Source organism: Carassius gibelio, chromosome A15 (genome assembly GCF_023724105.1).
Source record: "Carassius gibelio isolate Cgi1373 ecotype wild population from Czech Republic chromosome A15, carGib1.2-hapl.c, whole genome shotgun sequence".
Lineage (NCBI taxonomy): Eukaryota > Metazoa > Chordata > Actinopteri > Cypriniformes > Cyprinidae > Carassius > Carassius gibelio.
This window is the reverse complement of record NC_068385.1, coordinates 17547393-17568691: the sequence shown is the minus strand read 5'-3', so window position 1 is coordinate 17568691 and position 21299 is coordinate 17547393.

Here is a 21299-nt window from a genome sequence, read left to right as displayed (position 1 = left end):
CACACACACTTCATCTGCTGTCTGAGCCATCGACCAGACACTGCGTACTGAGACAGAACCTCCTCCATACAGAAATAACACACTAGCTGCTCTCACTGCTTGAAACATCTAGTCAAAACTTGTTTGAAATCTGAAATCTTTTGAAGTTGTGAGTCAAATTGACCCTAATTGGATTCAATACATTTCACCAGAAACATTGTCAATGCATTGCATATTTCTTTAGATAAAAGCGTCTGCCAAATGTGTAAATGCAGATATAAACAGCCTCAGACAGTAGCTGAGAAGCAGACTTAACAACACACATCAGAATCTATTTATTTTAGTCTTGTTCAGCTGCTGTAGATCAGATTCACCGGTGAACATCATCATAATGAATATAACTCTCCAGAAGTCCAAACACTGCAGGCTTGACCCTGAATGAGAATCTGTCACAAAATCTAGAACCATAACCAGTATCCCTGACAAGTCAACACGATGCGAGGGTTAAGGACTAGTGGGCAGAACACAGTGTACACTGCGCAGTGCTCACTCAGTAAGAGTAAACAGACGTGTTCTCTAATGGTGTGTCCTGTGTTTGGTGTGCAGTGTTTGAATGAGCAGTGCGAGGCTGTGGACGGAGCGTTCCCTCAGGTGAGTCTCTCTCTCTCTGCACACACACACACACACACACACACTCTCTGTTTCTGAAGCTCATGTGATGTGTGTGTGCAGTGGCACGTCTGGAGCGGATCCTCCTTCGATGACCGTCTGTCCCTGTGTAAAACGCTGAAGGGCTTCCACATCCGGGCCATCACTGTGAGCCGGGCGCTCGGGTACATCGGCTCCGGAGACCACAGGAAGTGATGTCACACACACTCCTCTTCACTCGACCGCCGTCAGTCACGCATAAGCTAGACGCGTGTGGCCTCCACGGTCTATATTTATCTCAATCACTCTATTTATTATTATTTATTGCATCACTCCAATATATTATTTATTAACTATTTATTAAATTATTTGTGAAACAAAAATGTATTTTGTGTTTGCGTGGATGATTCCCGAGAACAAATAAAACAAGAGTCATACAGAGATCGTACTGGATTCCTCTTCTTTGATTAAAGACTCAATGTGCACTTAATTAACGTAACACTCAGGAGCACTCTGTGTGTTTTCATCCAGGTTCAGGATTTATTGGTTTAAAGAAAGGTCAGAATAAAGACAGCACATCATGTGTGACAGTGATGATGGAGCCCGTATCTGCATCAATATCATGATATCAGGAGTATTTACTGTAACCTCAGTCCATAACCATCAGAGATCAAAATCAGCCTGTTCCTCAAAAACAGATGCAGATGATCACGGCTCATAATGCAGTTCTACTTACAGTCCTTACAAAGAGACTCAAATATAGACAGTGTCTAAAGAAATATACAAACACCAGCTCAAAACAGAGAGAGTCACACAGAGTGTAGTGATGTACTAAGTGTGTCTGGTGTCTCCATCGCTCTCTCTCAGAGCTTCAGATGACTTCTGACTTCAGCAGGCGTCCACACACTCCAGACAGCTGAGTTAATTTCACTCTGGATTTTTTGCTGTGCAGGAAAAGCCTTCAGAATAGAGACAGGAATAAAACGTTTGAAAGAAGACGTGTTATGTACACAGCAAAATCCCCAGTGTTAATTTAACACTCTGAGTGTGGACTCATATAAACACTGAAGCAGTGTTAAAAGTAACACTGAAGCAGAGTTGAAGTTAATGAGATAATTAAGAAGTTAATTGAGTTATGATTGACCATTATTGAAGACACCTGATGTTAACAAGCAGAATCACAAACGAGAAAAATCACAATTTGTGTATCACCATTATAGTGATCAGTGTTTGCTTTAGTTGGGATCTTGACCCTTCAGTTATTAACTTTAGATTTTATGTGGCTGTGGTGACTGAATTATATCATACAGACAGACCACAGCAAAGGCAATCATGTGTGCCATTGATTGTGATTTGAGCTATTTGTTATAGAGTGACCTGAATGCCTGAGTTTAAGTTTCTTTACTGCATACATAAATTAAGTGAAAAAGAAAAGTAAGCAACCCAGCATTTCTGACATAGTATGACATGTTTTTAATAGTTAGTTCTACGTAAAAAGTAATCTTTTGTTTGGACACACAGACATCAGGAATCAGCGTGAGCATCACAACAACGGTGAGCATCAAAAAAGCATGTTGTAGCCAATAAAAACTCATCCATGGCTCCCATCATGCATTGCGGCATGAATAAATTATTAGCTGAACTGTCTTTTTAACTTTTTATTCTAACTATATTTTATTTTTGCTGTTTTTATGTTCATTTTTTTGTATCTAGTTTTGTGATGTTCAGAGTTGGTCTGTTTATCTGAATATGTTGTTTGTCACCGTTGTTGAGATTCATACGTTGATTTTTGTTATCTGTGTGTGCCTAAAATTAGAATTCTTTAATAAATAAAAAAATCAGAATCACTTGCAAGAGATATCTACAAAATTTATAGAAAATACAGATTTTTTCATTGTGGAATCAAAGCTGTGACAATCAATAATGGAAGTTTTACTTTGAGAGAAGACTGTAAATGAGTTCAGTGGTTCATGTCAAACAACGATTACATTAAAACATAATCATCAACACGCGATGATTTTTGCTCTTGGTTTGACAAACAAACTTTAAAAGTAAAAAGTTACAAGCCAAGATCCCAGCTAAAGCAAACACTGAACACTATAATGGTGACACACAGATTGTGATTTTCTCGTTTGGTGATTCTGCTTGTTAACATCAGGTGTCTTCAATAATGCTCAATCATAACTCAATTAACTTCTTAATTATCTCATTAACTTCAACTCTGCTTCAGTGTTACTTTTAACACTGCTTCAGTGTTTATATGAGTCCACACTCAAGAGTGTTAAATTAACACTGGGGATTTTGCTGTGTAACCAGAACTGACCAGTGCATGATAATCAGGGTTTTTGTCTGTAGTTTCTTGCACTAAACAGGAATGATGGGCATGACCTGATTTAAGGTCACATGTTTGAAACAGTGCTTCTCAACACAAGTCCTGAAGGACGTCTGCATCCCTGTGCTGTTTCACTTTAGATGCACATCTCACTGTTCCAGCATCTCACTTCATGAGCCTCGTCACCGGCAGATCAAGTGAAGGAGAAGAGTGGTTACTGATGGGAGATGCTGTCTTCATATGACAACACATGCATAACACTTAAACAAAAAATAAATAAATAATAATTACCTTGATAAACAAGAAATATGCCAAATAAACATTTATTTATTTGGCAGTTTCATAATTCTGTCAAAATAAAAGTCCCACTTCCAACACATTGGCCAAACAGAAATGTGTCCCTAGAGCACAAAACCAGTGTACGGGTCAAAGTGATAGATTTCTCTTTTATGCTATATAATCATATATTATATAAAGTAAAGATCATGTTCTACAAAGATATTTTGTCAATTTCCTACAATAAATGTAAAAAAAAATTGATTAGTAATATGCATTGCTAAGAACATAATTTGAACAACTTTAAAGATGATTTTCTCAATATTTAGATTCTTTTGCTCCCTCAGATTCCAGATTTTCAAATAGTTGTATCTCAGACAGATATTGTCCTCCTAACAAACCAGACAACAATGGAGAGATGATTTATTCAGCTTCAGATGATGTACACTGACACTTTATTTCCACAAATACTTATCAGCTGATGCCAATCATTTTTTATTTTTTTTAAATCCTAATATCGGCCGATATATCGGTCAACCACAAAAGAAAAGACAGACCTCAGAAGCCTGAGCTCTCACACTGAATCACATCAGATCCGTCACTCACCGTCCAGCGCAGAAATGACCTCACTGGGCACGTCATCGGTGTCGGACGGAGAGACACAGAGTAGGCATCGCTCCTGAACAATCTGATAGTCTGATGAACAGAGCGCTCAAGGAATGATCTATGTTCACATCACTCTGATCTTCGTCACAAAAAGCCAACAGGATATTACCATTGGCTTTAAGCTCTGCGACCAACAAAAGTTTTTCATTTTGTTTGTTTTACTGATTTGTTCAAACTTCACAAACAAGCACAACCTTTGGATGTTTTTTGGGGGTCTTCTTCAAGATGATGTGCGCAGTCTCCTGTAAAAGATTTAAAATAACATATATTGGTCATTCTCTGGAAACAGTCTTCATGACTTACTGTTACAAATGAACAGGATACTGAACACATTATTAGACATGTTGGTCACTCTTTAGTTTGGATTCTCAGTATTAGCCACTTTAGCCTCAGTAAACTCCTGATGTGCTGCTTAGTAAGGTAAAGTTAGTAGAGTTAAGGTTTGAGGTTTAGGATTTAGCGACGGCGCTGTGGTGGGGCATTCGAGGGCTGTGCCCCCCCTAGCGGTCATTGATGCCCCTCCTACAGGCCACGGCTTGGCCCAAAAAATATATATCCCTTTTAGTTATTATTTTAATATTAAATGTTCAAACTGTAACTTAAATAAAATAAAAAGAATGTGGAAAATGCATAATTTTGTACCACCAGTACCAGTACCATGGTCTATGAGAGCCGAGCTGGCCCTTCTTCTGCGAATGCTAGCTCCGGACAACCACTAAAAGATTTAACTAGCACAGCCATAGAGCAACAATCTTCAAGTCCTTCAGGTCAGCGGACAGCGGTTGATGATATCGGGACTGACAGAGGCCTGTCCAAATTGTGTTAAAACAGTATCCTCTAACTGTTTACAGTGGTAAGGGGCGATCATTCGTTGATAAATGAAAAACAGAGAGTGTGTGGAGTACAGTGTCAAGGCAGATGCAGCATTTTGTTTTTGCTGTCAGATGTTCAGCTTTACTAGAAAATCTGGAACATTGGATGCCTTCGTGAGTGTGGGTATTATGTGTCCTCACTCCTCACTAATAGATGTGGTGCGGTTCTTGGTTGAAAACCAGTTGCCACTAAGGAGGAAGATAGACGCTTTTGATGACATGTCGGGGGGGGCTGGCTTTCACAAGGCCTACTAAGCAGGTAAATTGTTGATGAATGTTTGTGGGCTATAACTGCATTTGTGTTTTATACTTGGCTGTCTGTAAAGATATATGGGCTTATATAATTTCTGCTTGGTGATTGCATAACCTGCTTGGAGGTGTGTAACCAGGTTAAAAACAAGTATTAGCATAAATAGAAGAATATACATTTATTTTTGTCCTTTATTTTGTTTAGAAAATTAGTCCTTTAGAGTATTTAAAGTCCATGAAACTCTAAGAAAAAAATGGTGTTTAAAGAAATTATTTTATTTGTTGGAGCACACTTTGTATTTTCTGTATTTTATTTTATCTTTATCTATTTCTCAAGTTCTACAAATTTGGATTCTACGCAAATCAAAAACAAAAAAATCAGTTAAACCTTAAACCTTGTGTGAATGGCTCATTATTGTTGTGACATCCTTACTCTCTGCAGGCTAATTTTATTCTTCTGATTTAACTGGTCCATACGCAGACATTTGTGTGATGATGTCCAACTCGTTTTATGAAGAAAAAAGCCTTAAGTTTTCAAAAACATCTATACGAAAAAACTTTGTCTGATGGGGACATTTTTTGCCGGTTGTTCAAAGCTTCAAACTGATTCAGTGTTTTAGTTTTGTCGTGGTAATTTGCTAGTTATTTAAGTATAAAATATATACAGTTTTTGTTCTTAGTTTGGCTGGTCCTGCGACTTATAGTCAGGTGCGACTTATTTATCAAAATTAATTTGACATGAACCAGGAGAAATGAACTAAGAGAAAACATTACCGTCTACAGCAATAAATCGTCTAAATCGTTCATTGTCAGTCTATAGATCTTTCAGATCTAGGTCTGGATTTCCATGCTACTATGATGTTGCCAGTGCGTTAAAAAATATTTATCAAACGACAATGACTGAGCTGACCCTCTCTGATGGTAGCTGTCTGGACAGTATGACCCAAGTCAGCATCAGTCAAGGACAGTTTTAAGGGAGGGCTCTCCTTGAAGAAGACCTCAAGTATCCCTTGACCTCCACGATGACAGGAGAGAAGAGCATGCCCTGCACACACACACACACACACACACACACACCTGTGACAGACTGACAGCTGAGTGTGTGAGCTGTGATCTGTGTCTGCAGTACCTCAGGTGTGATGTGACCCATGGGTAGCTCCTGTTCTCCTCCAGCATGCATGTGGGCGGCATGTACCTCTTGTTGTTCTTACAGTTGTTTGCCCGCCGAACGGTCCTCCTGATGTCCTGAGAAACATGGCATCAGCTGTGATTCTGAACAACCTCCATCAGTGTCTTGTCAAGTATTGAAAGTACTAAACAAACTCTAAGTTACAGGATCAGTTTAGGCAGAACTGTGATGCTTTCAGTCACTTCTCTAACAGAGTTATTGAACTAAACCGAATCTGTGAAATCATCAGAATTGTTTACAGTGCTATTGAAGTAAATGTGGCTTGACTTTACGGTTTGCATTGGTCAAGTTTGCACATAAAAGTGCAATGCAGTGCTTTTCATTCAAAGTCAAATATTGTAATGAATATTTTGTTTTGCTGTCCAATTACAAAAAAAAAAATTAAACATCCTTGTAAGTAGGATTAAAAAGCTGAACACAAACAGATGTGGAAACTTTTTCAAGCACAAGAATACTTTCAGAGTCTCTCTAGAAATACGGCCATTTTTGACTGTGCAACCAGCCCTTTTTATCAGCTGTTAGACTCTCATTCTGACGGCACCCATTCACTACAGAGCATCCATTGATGCGCAGTGTGGAAAGTGAAAGCATGATGCTAATATCCTCCAGGGATTGTAAAGCTTCTGTTCATAACTACAGGCTATAAACAGAAGGCTATATTAGACGACGGCACCCACACAATCAAACTTCCCACACTCGGACGAGTGGCAGACACGCAGAACTGAAACCGCTGTGATGTCAACACTTGGCAGAAGATGGCAAGTTCTGTCTTAACTAAGTCTAAATATAGCAGATTACCAAACTGTCACATAAGCAGCGTTACCGAGAATACAGCCAGTCAGTCCTGCGGTGTAAAAACCATCTCATTTCTGTGAAGGCAGAAGCCTTCCAGACGCCTGACGTGTTTCCTCACCTTGATGTCAGAGCAGTTGTTTCCAGCCATGTAAACTCTGAAGGAGAAGCAGTTCTCAGGGCACCACCCCATGATGCTCTGCGTCTGAACAATCGGACCCACGGATGAAAGAGAAGTGACTGCTGGAGTGATCCACCGAGGGCTCGATCAGACCAAGGCTGTTCTTCACATGCAGCACGCTGAACTTCACTTCGTTCGCTTTATCTGCTGAGAGCCAAGGGGAGACACAGAAGAAGAAGAGAGCGAGTAGAGAGAAGAGAAAGAAGGGAGAATGCTCAACATCTTGATTCAATTCTCAAAAATCGAGTTTCCCATCATGTCTAAACTCTCAAACAAACATTTATTCTTTGGGAGAAACCAAATAGAAAGCTATTCTTTGGCCTCCAGCTGCAGCCTACAGACCACAAACACACCGTCACACAGCTGGAACTCTATCTGCTATTACTCAATATTTCAGTACTAGCACACACACACACACACACACACACACACACACACACACACACACACAGTGGGTAAATAAAATATCAACCCATTTAAAATAATCACATTTTGTTGCTTTGCAGCCTGAAATGAAGACAGACACAGTTTTTGTTTTATCCAGCTGTTTACTGCTCAATGGAACGGGGTGATTCTATTCCATACCCACTGTAGAAATATATATTTTTTTAAATATATGTTTTTGGAGGAAATTTATACTTTCCTTCAGCGAGGAAGCATTATATTGATCAGAAATGACAATAAAGACATTGATATTGTAATAAAATATTTCTGTTTCAAATAAAAGCTGTTCTTCTGAACTTTCTATTCATCTGTGAATCCTGAAAAATAAAATGCATCACAGTTTCCACAGAAATATTGAGCAGCACGACTGTGTTCAACATTGATAATAATCTTCATGTTTCTTGAGCAGTAAATCATCATATTATTCTGATTTCTGAAGATCATGTGACACTGAAGACTGGAGGAATGATGCTGAAAATACAGCGGAGCATCACAGAAATACATTACACTTAACACAGATTCAGATTAGTGTTTTTGATCAAATATATTCTGCCTTTAGTGAGCAGAAGAGACTCTTTCACAAACCTCTAACTTATGGACAGTAGTTTTTCAAAGGTTTAGGAATTCATTTGTGTTATTTTGAACCTGGGCTTTCTTGACATATTATTCATTGTGGAAAAATACCATATGACGCAAATGACACATTTGACAATTCTCTCATTACACCTTGGAGTTTTATAAACCTGGAAGTGCAGAGAAGGATTTTAGACTAGTCAAGTTTAGACTGCAGCACTGCTCATTCAGAAAAAGAGTCATAACGCGAGTGAGTCATCTATATATCACACTACTGTGCTGAGGACATACTGTATGTACAGTACGGAGAACAAGAACCTACTGAAGCTCTTCTGCGAACTGTGTGTGTGTGTGTGTGTGTGATCAAACGTACTGTGCTGAGGTTGCTTTTCCTCAGCTCAGGAGACAGTGCTCATATAACACCGTCTCACATGTTTCTCCTAATATTCCTTTGGAGAAATCAGGGCCAGAGCATATCTGCAATATTTCGGTCCTAGGTCATTTAGTGACTTATATACGAGTAAAAGTATTCAAAATCAATTCTACCAGACACCGCTTTACTCCTCAAGTAGAGGTAGTTTTAAACACTATGGCTTTTTTCTCACGTGAGGGTGTTTGGCGGCACATCATCTTTGTTTCCAGACACACACATATCCTGGAAATCCTGTATAATTCAACCAATCTGATGACGGCTTCGACACTGCTGAACTGTTTCCACTTTTGTGTCCCATATGCATCAGATGTTAGCCAGTGGTCCATGGGCATGACTTCTGAGGCTGAGACTAGAGATCACCGGAAGACTGCCTCCTTCCAGTCTGGGAGATTCACTGACCGATGGTATGTTAACATCTGGAACAGCATCAAGAGTGTGTCCCCCATCGAGGGAGCTGGTGAGTGTGAGCGCCACGAAAGCCCTCGCATAGATGATCTGTTTGTGGTTCGTCTGAGCTACGGCGATAAACCTCTCATTCCTCCATTTTAGCAGGGGAAAAAACAAACAGGAAAAAAACTCTTTTCAAAACCAAAACAAAACCAAAAAATGGCGCCGCTTATGTTTGCTGGTCAGCTGTTCTGTCACGATCTCACACAGGAGCGAGGAATGAGGAGATGCAAGGGTAGGACTATTATGATATAACAGTCTTTAATATACTACAGGAATCAAACGAGGAAGAGTGCAAGGAGATATGACATATAACAACCAACACTAGACACATGGAGACACAGGGCTTAAGTAGACATGGAAACTACTGAGGAAACACCTGGAAACAGTGAACGGGACGACATGAGGGAAACACCACTGGAACCAAATAAACATAATGAGGACGGGAACAAAAATGGTCATATGAGGGAGGGAAACACAAGACTGACAACATGCTACCTTCTTTTTGAAATTGTGGTTGAATCTGTCTGTCCTCTGCATAACTTGAGGATGTGCTAATCGCCTTCCTGAAATTATTGATCTTCTCAGAAAAAAGGAAGCAAACTCATTGCATTTGCTGTCGGAGAGCATTTCAAGAGAGGATTTTTAGCTTTATGCATACACTGTAAAAAATTGTGCCGTTAAATAACAGTAGTTTACTGGCAGAAGGGGTGCAGGTTAAGTACTGTTAATTTACAGCTTTCAACCATTAATTTACCACTCTTCATTTTTTTTTTTTTTACAGTATTTTACCGTAAATTATACCATGGAAATTAACTCCACTCCCACTGCTTCAAACAGTTCGAGTTTTTAAACTAGCATTCCTACGATGTTAGTACTATGAACATATTTCATTTGAGTCCACTGAGAAGGAATATTTCTTAATATAACGATGCAAACACTTAATGTGCAGTAATAAAGTAACTAAATACATGACTTTTACTCAAATCACTGCAGCTCATTGTCAGCTATAGCACACATGTATGTGCTGAAGTACTTAACACAGAGATCACCACTGTATCAGCGACTCCACATTTACTGCCTTTATATAAAGCAGCAGAAGATCAGAATTTGTGGCTCATCATTGACTGAAGCACAGGCTCTACTCTCCAGCACAATGGTGAACAACAAAACTACATTAAACTAACAGATCTCTCTTGTGCATACACACATTAATACAGTTGAGTTCAGTATTTACTCTCATTATCAGTGTATGACTTTGCATACATTTTTTTCTATGGATGAGATAATTCTGTGATTAATTGATGATTGAGCATTAGTGATGAACACCTGCTATTAACAAACAGAATAACTGAAGGAAAGAGAAACACAAGAACTACAAATGGCTTCAGCCACAGCCTTAGATGAAATCAACTAAAGATTTAAACAATCAACAAATCATGGACATCTCTTCTCAACTCTTCTCGTAAGGCCTGTTTCCAGTCGGGAGGAGCAGGAGGCAGGGGACTACTGGCAGCATTGGTGACCATACAGTGGGAAGGATCTGAGGTATCTGCATGATCCTGTTCGAGGGCCAGAGCTTCCTGGTGTAGCTCGTCAAACGTCAGAGTAGGATTGCGGCAAAGTTGTATTCGGAGGCTCTGACGCATTGGGCCATCTCGCAACCCCAAAAGAAACTGGTCCTTTAGGAGAGCCTCTCCTTCTCCAAGCCCATGGTCCTGCCTCTTCTTCAGCTGAAACAATTGTTATCGCAGTTGCAAAGCAAAGGCACGTATGGTCTGCCGAGGTCCCTGCTTGCAATTAAAGAATTGCATCCGGAGGACAGCTGCAGGAGTTGTGTCACCGTTTTGCCCCGTTAGAAAGTCAAGGATAGCATGGGCTGTGGCTCGGGTTGCTTCCGGTGCTGCTTGTACTTCTCTACTGGCGTCACCTTCGAGTGAATTTAAAATGAACTGGGTCTTCTGTGTAGCGTTTAACCCTTGGAGGCCCGCCAAGTACTCCACTTGAGTTTTCCACGCCGACAAGCTGAGTTCTAGACCTGGTCCTCCATACTTTTGGGCCCATGGGGCTCCCATAAAGATGGGCATGACATGTGGGTGACCCACCAGTACATCTTCGTCTGACATTGCTCCGCCTCTGTCTACTCAACCCAAGGTGGAACCCTGCCGACTGCGCCAAATTATGTCACGGGGCAGGCCAATCAGGCTGCACCCACCCCTAAGACCTGTACCACCCTTGGGGAGTCGGACAGAGGACAGGCAAGGACGACAGACGAGGCTTAAAGTAACACAGTATTTTATTGAGTATAAAAATGGAAAAGGGGATCTAAAATGGTGAGTTTTCTGGGCAGGGTCGTTCCGTCCTGCGGACCCGCCGGAGGCCCACAGAGTGCAAGGTAGGGGGGTGCTCTGGTGAGGGGCTTCGCTGTCTTCCAATGGGAGAGATGAATCAGGGCTCACAACTGGGAGGAGGCTGCTGTAGGACCGTTCAGGTGAGTATTTCGAGTGACGTACTCCCTTTTTCTTCCCAGGGGGAGGACGGGTCGGGACTTACGACTGGAGGGACTGTGGTGGAAAAGTTAAGTCACGTGTTTCGGGTATGTACTCCTCTTCTTCTGCAGATGACAGGCAGAGAACTGACAGCTGAGGAGCTCCACTGCAAGCAGTCAGGTGAGTATGCAGACACGTAATCCTCTTCTTCTACAGATGCCAGACAGAGAACTTATGGCTGGGGGGGGGGGCTTCACTGCAAAGGAGTCAGGTGAGTATTCCGGTATGAAATCCTCTTGAAGGACTGGCAGGCACAGAGCTTGCGGCGGGAGAAGTTCACTGCAAAGCAGACAGGTGCATACACAGGTACGTAATCCTCTTCCTCAGCAATGACAGACAGAGAACTTACGGCTGGAGGGCTTCGCTGCAAAGCAGTCAGTTAAGCATTCACCTACGTCTCCCTCTTCACAATGGGCTGTCAGATAGTACACTCAAATATCTGTGGAGTACAACAGTGTTAGCTTCTTCTTACCTCTTAGAACGTGACAGAAAACTCAGGTAAGTAGTGGACACCCAGTGGGTTTAAGTTCACACTTTACACATCAAAACAGTGCATCACATCACTTCATCACTGCAATTCAACACGTCAGGGAGTCCCATAGACAAGAGAGAGGATGGAGATCGATTGGACTACACACAGTCTCTCACAAACGATCTTACTGTCCAGCGATTTCCTCCTTCCGGTTGAGTCGGCGTGCTCTTTCTCCCAAACTCACAATGCCGTGCCCGTTTGCCAGCCCCACTTCCTCTTCTCCACTGCTCACGTTCCTCCGAGATTTACAGTCCCCAAAAATGGCCCACTCTTTGGTCCATCCTCTCTCCTTTTATCCTACCCTTATGGCAACGTGTCCCAACGCGCACAGCTGCCGGCGATTTCGGCTGATCACCCCATTCGCTGGGATTTTTCGCTATCCCGGAACTAGCCCGGTGTTCCGTTGTTATTGGTCCGGCGGGAGGTTGGAATTTTGTCACCTCGTGACAAAATCATAGTATCATTATGGTTTATCCTTCACTCAAGATCAATAAGACTGACCGCTGAAAGTTGTACATTTATATTTCATCTTAAAATAAAATGACACTACAGTCTCTTGTTGTCCGTTACTGGGATTTTACTGCATCTTACGCTTTCAGTGCAATTCACTCAGGTTTGTTCAGACATACGACTAAAACATACCAAGTAAAATGGCCAGATACATTACTGTTCAGATATTATACTAATATTTTAGTAGATTATAAGGAGAGGCAAGTGTAAAAAGTGTCTTCTAGTTCACCAGAAAAGATTATATACAATGAATAAATGTCAACCTGAATCTCTTTCCTCTTCCTCTTCCTCTGAGCTCTCCTCAGTTGATGAACTACCTGAACAAACACATGCACAATAATATCAGATCGTGCATGTTACTTTGAGGGAGAAATGCTAGTGCAAATCACTGAATATTGAAATTAATATGAGAACTTTTACTCTTTTAGCATTTAAGTTTAATCAGTGTTTGTGATGTAAAGAGTGTGTTTATTATGAAAAAATCAAATACATCAATAAACTAGATATCTTAAACTGTGTTCTGAAGATAAACGGAGGTCTCACGGGTTTGGAACGACATGAAGGTGAGTTATAAATGACATCCCATCACTACTGGATTTAACAGTGTTTTCTGGTAGTAAACATCACCATGGCTCTTCCACACTATCGTGGATCACGGTGAACACAGGTGAACCCATGCGTGTCTTGTCACTGGCGTGTCTACATCTGGACTCAAGACTCAAGCTCGTATTATCATTATTCGACCTACACAGTCAGTGTTTTCATGGTGTGGTCTGTGTTAGTTGTTCCTTGATTTGGGCGTAAGTTGAAGGGAACAAAAGATTCACATACTTGGTCCCAGGCACGTGCACAGGTATGGCTCAACCTGTGCAAAACACATGCCCTTTTTGTCCTTACACTCCGAAGTGCCCTTTTTTTGGTGGTGTTTTTTTTTTATTATTTTTTTTTATCAATGCTATTGGTCACCCTTTACGTCTGTCTGCCTTTTTTTTTTTTTTTTACAAATATTTAGCAAATGAAAGTTCTTAAAACGAGCTTGTGTAAATCTTATTCGATCCTCAAGCTGTCAGTAAGCTGATAACTCCGCCCCCTCTATATTCATTGAGTCAACACACAGTACAGTAGACAACAGCTGAGTTGAACAAAGTTTTGCGAAGGGTAAATAAATATCTCGTTGTTTGAATAAGTACTACTAAACACTATGTCTATAAAGGCTCATATTTTATTTATTTGATGTCTGACTGACTCATTAATGACTGAGACGTCGCCTGAGAGAGAGGGCTAGCATTTGCCAACACTTACTTAAACTGCTTGTGCATACAGTAGCATTTCATCTTTTATAAAATGCGATTTTGGCCAAATGCATTTTACCACAGGAAAAACTGAGCGCTCCGTCTATAGCTACAAAAACTAGTTTGCAACCTGTAACGTTAGATGACAATATAATGTGATGCCGTCGCCGTTTTAATGACGGACAAAAAAAATACACATTTGCACACATTCACTGGTCAAAAACTATATATTGATAAGTAATACAACAACATATAATTTGTTTTTACCATCGGAAAATCATAACAGGTGCGCCCCCGCTGTTTCGTACTGGAACTTACACAAAGCGATGAGTGATCCTCGTCACCTTGATAACATATATTTCTAAGAAATTCTTCTTTGATTTATGATTGCTGATACACTTAATTTATTAACATTTAGGCCAATCATGTTATGGTATACTCTCAGGTCGTTCTCACATGTATAAAATGTAAAACATGGTTTTACTACAGTAATGTAGTAGTAACAATTTTTTTTTACAGAAGATCACTGTGAAATCTTTATACAGTATTTTATCATGCAGAATGTAATTCATGATTCATTCATTTATTTGATCCAAAATACAGCAAAAACAGTAATATTGTGTAATATTTTTACAATTTTAAATAACTGTTTTCTATTTGAATATATTCTAAAATGTAGGCCTAATTTATTTTTCTGATCAAAGCTGAATTTTCAGCATCATTAGTCCAGTTCATCCAGTTCAGTACTCTTCAGTGTCACGTGATCCTTCAGAAATGCTTTTCACTGCAACTGTACTTTTCACACTATTTTTATTTATTTTTTCATTGCTGGCTTATTTTAGGGAAAGTGTAGTTAATAAGAGACCTTCAAGAGACCATCATCCCTGGTCCACCAAAGTATCAAATTTTTGCCAGGTAGGCTGATACATGTTGGATATGTTATAGTAACTGTATGGCTATAGTTTCTTATAATCTGGAATTGAGTTGTACCGTAGTGTTGGACATAATTACTTAAATTATATTTCAAAAAAGTTTGTCAAAAATACTTGACTCATTGCTCACCTTCCCCTCTTCTCAATGTCTTTCATAATCATGTTAACCAAATAATACAAATTAGCTTATAAAACCAAACAGAATAGCTAAAAAATTTAATTAAAAATTAATTTAAAATTAAATTAAATTTTTTTCTTTGCAAAGATCATAAAAAAAGTGCATAAAGTTCAATTAAAAAAAATTTGGTTTCTGTTTGGTTTTATAAGTTAATTTGTATTATTTGGTTAACATGTTTATGTATGAGTCAAGTATTTTTTTCTCTATAAATGCAATAAAAAAAGAGGGAGTACACAAGAGCTGTTGTGATTAGGTTTAAAGAAGCCCTTAAAACCCTGTTTATCTATATTATCTAATTATCTAATATTATTATTATGGTTGTTATTAATCATGAATAAATCTAAAGCTTTTGAGACTATTATTTTGTGTTAATTGAATTTGTCAAGTGGAGGAGTTCAGGTATCTTGGGGTCTTGTTCACGAGTGAGGGAAGGATGGAACGTGAGATTGACAGACGGATCGGTGCAGCTTCTGCAGTAATGCGGTCGCTGTACCGGTCTGTCGTGGTGAAGAAGGAGCTGAGCTGTAAGGCAAAGCTCTCGATTTACCGGTCAATCTACGTTCCTACTCTCACCTATGGTCATGAGCTGTGGGTCATGACCGAAAGGACAAGATCCCGGATACAGGCGGCCGAAATGAGCTTTCTCCGTCGGGTGGCTGGGCGCTCCCTTAGAGATAGGGTGAGAAGCTCGGTCACTCAGGAGGAGCTCAGAGTAGAGCCGTTGCTCCTCCACATCGAGAGGAGCCAGCTGAGGTGGCTCGGGCATCTATTTCGGATGCCTCCTGGACGCCTTCCCAGGGAGGTGTTCCAGGCACGTCTCACCGGGAGTAGGCCCCGGGGAAGACCTAGGACACGCTGGAGGGACTATGTCTCCCGGCTGGCCTGGGAACGCCTCGGGGTCCCCCCGGAAGAGCTGGAAGAAGTGGCTAGGGAGAGGGAAGTTTGGGCGTCTCTGCTTAGACTGTTGCCCCCGCGACCCGGCCCCGGATAAGCGGAAGATGATGGATGGATGGATGGATGGATGGATGAATTTGTCAAGAAGATGTGGCCATTTCTTCCTTTTATGCAGGCTTACTAAATAATCTTGATATAAAAAAGGGAGGGGGGGGGTGCCCTTTTTCAGTTTCAGCACATGCCCCTCAAAAGGTCTGTGCACGGCCCTGCTTGGTCCTGCAGCTGTTTCTGATAGTTTAGTGTGTTTCTGCATCAAGACATAAGGAAAAATGAAAGCCATTTATCTATAAAATCTGTCATATATGTAGGGAATGATACCCTCATCTAGATGGAATATTTAGTCTGTTAATTCTTCATATGCTACTCACCAATTCCTGCCTTATTAAATCAAACATCACATTAGTCATTTAGCAGACACTTTTATCCAAAGAGACTGACAGATGAAGACAGTGGAAGCATCAACTTCAACAAGAAGGCATTAATATGTAAGTGCTGTGACATGTCTCGGTCTAAGATAGAGCAGAGACAGAATAGAGACCGCTAGGTTAGTGGGTCAGTTTTTTTTAGTAGTCACAGTTGGTGTATTTTCATGGTTTCATGTCTTTTATTTTGTACCTTGAGTAATGTCCTCTGTTAGTCATGTGGTATTTTGTTCTGCCTTCTGATTGGTTCATGTTCCTCAGCTCACCTCTGTATTTGGTTGTATTGAGTCATGTGACCCCTTGTATGGTCCATTGTCTAACTCTGTTTGTGTAATGCACTGCTGATGAGTCTACGTTCATAAACTTTATTTATTTTTGCATTCTGAGCCAACTTCTGTTGAATAAAACTGCACATGGGTTCTACTTTAACTTATGTTTATTACATTAATTACAAGAAAACAAGTAGAATAGAAATAGAATAGAGTGAGCTGGAGTTAGTGGGTCAAGTGTAGATGGAAGAGATGTGTTTTAGTCGATTCTTGAAGATGGTTAAGGACTCAGCTCTGATTGAGTTAAACAGGTTAAGGTGAACGTCTGTCAAACTGATTCTGTGTCTCTTTGAGGTGAACAATCAAACGATGTTCACTTGCAGAACACAAGCTTCTAGAGGCACAGACGTCTGAAGTAATCAATTCAGGTGAAGAGGTGCAGAGCCAGCGCTGGTTTTGTAGACAAACATGAATGCTCGACTTTGAAATGAATCATGTACCTTCAGTGCTGTGAGACCCTTCAGCTGGACCATCTGTTCACACACAACACAGAAGCATCACTTAGGAGTTATGAAGGATTCAGAACTAATAACCTCGTCCTCTAAAGCTCCCCTTAAACAAAACTTCCTTAGGGATTCATTCAGAAGAGAATATTTCAATCAAAATAACTTGAGAATAACCAGTAATCACTTTACTTTAGGTGCTCTTGTCTTTTTGTGGCCGCTTGAGGTCACTGTTTCTGTGTTTTAGTTGTTCTGTGACTCTTATTCTTGAGCTTCCTCTTTCCTGTTGTGATGATAGCAGTTTGTGTGTGTGTGTGTGTGTGTGTGTGTGTGTGTGTGTGTGTGTGTGTGTCGTGCTGACTCTCATGGTACTGTTTTGATTGTTGTTCTTGATTTGTTGACCTGCTGACTTTTATTTATTTTAACATCATGTACTACTAAAACTAAAAGCATGAAATATATCATATATATCACAATAAGAACAATAATAGTATGGCCCTGAACTAAAGCTGCTCCATAGGTGATGGAGTGTGACTTAGTAAGGTTTATCTGACCTCTGCTGGACACTGTACGTGTGTTAATGTCTTGACAGAGGCTGATTACAGACTAAACACAGCTTCTCATGTCTTCTGAGTGTTTATCCAGTCAAATCTCTGCTAGTGTAACTGTAGAAGCGTCCAGCTTCAGCTCGACTCAGATCTCTCCTGATTGTGATCAAGTAAAGGTCAGAATAAGGTCAGTAATATCTCCAGATGAACTCTTCCTGGACTGAAGCAGCTCAGCTTTACTTGATTCTCCATCAATCATGTTTTAGAGTCTCAGATCTGATCCTCAGGAGCTTTTGAGGAGCATTTGTTTCCAGACGCTTTACTTTCACTGTTCCTCAGCGGAGGAATGATCTTCACAAGCCTCCAGAACATCTCACATCTTCTGAGGAGCCTGGATTTCTTCAGCTCTCCATCATCATTGGATTGCATTGCAGTATATGTTTTGAAATTACGTATTTTTGATCAGTTTGGGCCTCAGAATAAAGTCTGAGCTTGTGTATCAAAAATGAGAACAACAACAAAATTAGTATTTATATTTTGTTTGACTATTATGTGACATGCCAGGCTCGAGGGTTAATATAATCGGACTGCTCAGGTTTGAGTAGTGTTTGTGAACACATTGACTGAACCTTCAGGTCTGATGGTGAAACCCCTCCATTCCTGAAACGAACAAACACCTTGACGTGAATTTGCATGATTGGTTTTTAAATATGTCGTTCTTCTGATGAACATTGTACAAGACAAAAGCAGAAGTCTAATGATAGCATGTGTAGAGTGTGAAGGGTTAATGTCACAGGATCATGTGTGACCCCACGAAACCACTCCTGTTTAGTGAACACACAACATCAGCAGCATCCTTTACTATAACCTGCATGGCCTGGAAAATGGTACATGTATCCATTTACTGGTTTATACCTGTATAATACAAAAATATAACCTTAATAATACACAGCATATAGATGCTTGATACATTGAGCCCAGATTGTCATTACAGTGGTTACATCTGTCAGACTTTCACATTGACTGGACAAATATAACATTCAGTGAAGGCCACATCTGTAACTTTCAATTGGTAGCAAAGTCATTTCTGAAATCTTTCTCTTTTTTTGTTCTGTGTGAATTATATCTGCCTCCAAAGGCCTGCTCCTCACTGCTCCTTCAGATATCCACATTAAAACAAGATGTCTGTGCATGTAAGAGAATCATTTGGTTGTGGTATTTAAAAAAAATAATATAATTAATTAAGAACCAGTTTTATTTAGCTTATCTTTAAGAGTGTCAGATCATGGAAGGTGCCACTAATGCTTCTCAGAACCCAATGATTTCTGTGATGGGGAAAATACGGACGGAATCACAGAATCCAGTCATAAAAATGAAATTTACCATATAAAGCCACATCTCGCAGAATTGGATACATTTAAGATGAATAAACCCGAAGTAAGTCTGTATGCTTAATCATCTCACAATGTTGACTAGTGTCTGTTAAAAGCTCAAACTTCCTGTAAAAATAAAACATTTCATAGGCCACTATTATTGTTAAAATTGACACTTTGCAGTGAGTTTGATTGACAGGCGATCTGACCAATCATAACGTTGAATCTGCAGAATTTTGTCTGACAAACAAAGCAGACGAGTATATTAACGTTACTGGACCTGAACTTGACAGATGGTGTTTTGACGTCTTTCTGCGGTTGAAACAAGATCCCTTCTGATGGTCATTCATCTTTATTTCCTGCTTTAACTAAGTGAGGATACAGCCATTGGTCACCACACACTAAAGAGACACAAAACACTGGTTATTACCTGAACAGGTGTATATTGTGTCTAGTCTGTTTTTCTGTCATTTTCAGTCTGTTCCCGGTCTGTTTCACCTGAGTTCTGTTCGATAGATTGTTTCCTATCATCTGTTTCCATAGTTCCTCATTAGTTCCTCATGTGTCCGTAGATCTGAATATGATCTGCCAGTGTATTTAAACAAACCAATGTATTGTAAGAAGCAATCCTACAACAATTAGCCCTGAATAGCACAGATATACTTTATGCATTTAATTGCATTTTATTATCCATTGTCAGTGCTGCTGACTTTTGATGATTCGACTCAACCAAACTAACAAGCAAAAATTACATTAGATAAACATTTGTGGTTCAATTTCTTATTGCTGAAGAGAGAAACAGGAGCCCAGCCTAGATCATAAAAAGTAATGCAAAAGTAACATAACATTAATTTACAGAAAAATTACAGAGTAACACAATATTGTAATGCATTACTTTTAAAAGTAGCTTTCCCAATGCTTGTTTGAATGCAGTTTGCGAACGTTTGTGTGAACTATGGTGTTTAGTGAACACTGAATCACTGAACTTTGCTAGCAAACGACGGTGTGGTTCAGGACTGTGGGACTTCAGATGTCCCGCTGTGAGCCAGGTTCCACACATGAGGTGATACAAGCCACAAACTAGATGTTTTAACCACAATCTTCATGATCTCTCAGATATAAACTGATCGTGGAGCGAGGATCGACTTGCGCTGAAGTGCATCATCGTTCAGCAGACGGGAAGTGCAGTCTTCCTCATGAGACCCCTGATAGTGTTGTGCAATAAAGGGAATGATGCAGTCATTCAGTCTATTCATTTGTTGAATATCTGTCAGGTGCTCTGATGCATGATCAATCAATAAGAATCTAATGGAGCATCCAGGTCCTCCTGGGAAGACTGCATTTATGAGTTTGTAATTATAACATCCAGTGTGTTCAGATACCTTTGGTCAGAGCAAGATCACAATGTACCTCTACTGTATAAATTCAACACATTTTTAAACTCTACATCTACAAAATGATGAATAAAAATGTGCATTGGATGCATTTTGGCTTTTTATGTTTTTATTTGATTTATCAGGGTGTTGTAAATTTATTTATTTTATCATGATTGTACAATAATATTGAACCGTGTAAATTAGTTTTACTGTAAATGAAAAAGTTATATTTTCATTCATTTTAATAAATTGACCATCAACACAGAGCTGCATGAACTGTGTTTAGCGTGTTTAGCAAGTCAATGGGAACCAGAAACTCTTTGGTTATCAACGTTCTTACAAATATCTTTGTGTTCATCTGGAGAAAGAAACCCATAAAGATATGGATTTTTGATTTAAAGGGGTCATATGATGTGTTTATAATGTGTTCTTTCTCTTTGGAGTGTTTCCACGCTCTTGGTGCATGAGGACGGTCTGTAAAGTTGCAAAGACTAAAGTCTCAAATCCAAAGAGATATTCTTTATCGAAGTTAAGACTCTGTAACGCCCCCTAAAACACCTTGTTTAAACACGCCCCCACATGTCTACATCACTGTGTGGAAATATTTGCGTAATGCCGGAAAATGTTCACGCAAAGAAAGAAGGCTGGGTTCAGTAACACAGTTAGTGTTGAAGCAGTCGTGTCAGGAAGATGTGTGTGTATCTAGGAGAAAGAACAACCACTTTATTAGGCCTTCTGAATGTAGATGCATTTAGGAATCTTTAAGATTACTTACAACTA